The sequence below is a fragment of the Triticum dicoccoides genome, chromosome 4A (genome assembly GCF_002162155.2).
Source record: "Triticum dicoccoides isolate Atlit2015 ecotype Zavitan chromosome 4A, WEW_v2.0, whole genome shotgun sequence".
Classification (NCBI taxonomy): Eukaryota; Viridiplantae; Streptophyta; class Magnoliopsida; order Poales; family Poaceae; genus Triticum; species Triticum dicoccoides.
The window spans coordinates 707334387-707337773 of NC_041386.1; positions in this window are offsets into that span (position 1 = coordinate 707334387).

Consider the following 3387-nt stretch of genomic DNA (forward strand, 5'->3'; position numbering starts at 1 on the left):
TGAGAAGTAAACCATGTGCTTTCCGAAAAGGAAAAAACACAACTGTGCTTCCAAGAGAATGCCAACTTGTCCTTCCATGAGAAGCGCAACCGTGCTTCCCAAAAATGAAAAACAAAATAGCTCGTGCTTCTGCGAGAAGCATAACTATGCATCCTAAAATGAAAAGGCAAAGCATGCGTTTCCCGAAAAGGGAAAATAATGGTTGTGCTTCCCAAAATAAATGAAAAGCACAATTGTGCTTTTGGGTTCCGTCCTTTTCTTTTATTTTTAGTTTATTTCCCTGTTTATGGTCTTTTTTTGGTTTTTGTTTGTTTTGGTTCCCATATCTTTTTTGCCTTTTGTTTTTTCTTTAGAAAAGCTCGTCGAAACCTGTTACAATGAGATCTAGTTTAGAAGATCTCGACGCGAGAAATCCAACAATAGAAACAGTTCATGATTTGAACGCACAATTCAAGAGATAAAACATTTAAGAAAATAAATGTATGAAAAAAGCGCAAAACTCTCAGGTTGTGACACCAAAGCGAGTGGATGTCACGTTTGCTAAGGGTATCCTTAACTAGTGATTTCACCTAACTGGCTCTTCAGGCTGACTAGCGCCTCGGTTTGGCCCATCCCATTAACACTCTACACCGCTCGGTTGCTAGCGGTACACCTGCCCAATTGACTTTTAAAAAAACAAGAATATAAGAATTGTAAATTAAAATTCTGAACACTTCACAAAATTTAAATGAAACTTATGAATTAGTAAAACATACATAAATTTTCAAAAGGTTCATGAATTTAAAAGCATAAACATTTAAAAAGTTCATGAATTGCAAAAACATCATAAATTTTAAAACTTTGTGAATTTGAAAAAAGAAATTAAACTAAAAAAAATCATGAATTTGAGAGAAATTTCACTTTTTTTAAAAAAAATTGAGAATTTGAAGTATGCAAATCTTTCACTTTTTAAAAAAAATCAAGAATTTTAAAAAAACTTTCATGAATTGAAAAGGTTTGCCAATTCAAAAAATGGTCTTGAATTTGAAAACAATTCATGAATTTGAAAAAGTGAAAAAGAAAAAGAAAAAGGAGAAGCGAAAAAGAAAAAAAGAGAAAACTAAAAACTGGATTAAGAACAGAACAAAAAAAGAAGCCCAGAAATCGGAGGGAACCTTGTACGTAGCCACCGAAGGAAAACGATTTAGGCGCCAGATACCATTAAACACTGTAATTGGCCTAACATGCACTAAATAGGAACCGATGTCTATTGCCGCCTGTTTGGTTGCCCGCATTCCCTTCGGCTGGCCTTGGGATGCAAAATATGACATGTTTGCTTGTCTTGACTGGGTCGCACAAACCTTAAAGAAATGTTGAACCTGGCTGAGAAGTAACACTCGAATTGGTCAGCCCCGAGCAAGGGCAGGTGAGCTCACGGGTGGCTCTCACCATGATGGCACCTGTTCTATTCTACTCACCTTCCTTAATCTCCTCCACCTAACTCATCCTAATCTACACATCGATGCTTCGGTTTGAGATAATTCCATACGGAAAAGGTGCGCATGGTGTTGTGGCTCCATTCAAACGATCAGTTCCTAATTTTGTGGACAGTAAAAGAATCTTTAATTTTGTGTTTGTTTTGAAATCTTTTGAGTTTTATCAAATTTGCCGCACACGGTCAACCGTTTGAAATCATTCAACAAGTAGCTTTTTTTTTTTTGCGGGTAGACAAGTAGCTTCATATCACTGTTTTCGCAACTTCGTGTTGTAAGTTTTCTATATCTTCCAAGTGCACTGTACAGACGTGTTTGTGTGTGTAAGTTATTTTGGATGGATTTTGGCAAATTCACCGCACACTGTCGACTGCTCAATTTTTTTTGACCACTAGCATCATCTCATTGTTTCACAATACCTTGGTAATCGGCAATCGCAAACAAATAGACCTATATGTTTCAACAAATTCGACCCGTCCACCGTTTGAAATTTCCTTTGAGTACTAGGACCGTCGACTCTCATGTTGCATGTTGTTTATTTCTGCACTCACAATGTTGTTTAAGTGAGGTGGTATGAGATACGTTCATCACATGGACAAAAGGTGAGATTAAATCATCAATCCGCACGTAACCAAACAGCCGCACGCGCGCAAGTGTATCAGGGAAGGGCAAACATGGAACCAAACGTGGTGCTTGTGTTTTTGCTCTGCATGAGGCTTTGTGCTTGTATTTTTGCTCTCATGCAGCATGAGGCTTTGGGGGAAAAGATGCAACAGATGCAAAGCCATGCTCTACTGGGCACAGATGCAAGGATGTCAAAGTTGATGCGGGTAACTAAAAGGGAAACGTTTGTACCAGGCGGACCGGCTGAAAATTGCGCCGGTCACGCACGGGCGTCACTCGTACGCATCTTCAGTGGTGGGGCCCATCCACCACCCTCCCCTCATCTTATTATCTTCTCAGAGGCTCAAACAACCACATCCACTCCTCCCATCTCGTGACGCTTCCATCTCATCTGCTCTATAGCTCTGCTCCACCTCATCTTGCACGCCGCCGCCGGAATTCTCTGCCACCGGCGACGCGATGTCGGCCGGCCATGGCCACTACCCACCTTATGTTTCTTCTATCCCCGCCATGACTGCTCCACGAAACGCTTGCTGGAGACGGCGCCGCAACTCCTAGCGATGACCATGCTGACGTGTGCTGCAACCACGGTGGCAAAACACTGGAATCATGGCGGAGGATGCTTGAACTGGCTGAGCCCAGTGCTCCGACGAGGCGGCGATTTTTTGGAGTGATGAAGTTTTTGCTAGAACCAGTCATCAGCGGTGCTACAACCAGCCACGAAGATTGCTGGAACCAGCGTTCACCGGTGCTGGAACCAGGCACACTCTCTCGCCGCGGATGGTTTTCTGCTAGAACTAGCTACATTTTTTGTATTGCTGGAAACAATCATTTTTTTTGCTACCACCGGGTTGCTTTTTTGCTAGAACTAGTATCCATTCTTGCTACAATTATCTCTATTTTCGTTGGAAACAACACATATTTGCTACCACCGTATTCAAATTTTGCTGGAACCAGCGCCTAGTTTTGCTACAACCGGCTTTTTGAGTTTTGTTGGAACCAGCGACCACTCCCCGGCCATGTCCAAATGTGCTATGCCCGGCAATCAATAGTGCTACAACCGGCAATTATGGAAGCTACATCCGGTTAACATTTTTGTTGCAATGGCGACGACGGGTGGCAGCGGCGAGTCTTTTTTGTTGGAACCGGCCAACTTTTTTGCTGTTACCAGCACCCCCGGGGAATAACATTTCTTCGCAAGGGCGTCATCGGAGGTGCTCTGACTGGCGACCGCCGCCATGGAAGCTGCAGTCGCTGCCCCTGGAGCTGCGACCGTAGCCACGAGGAACTG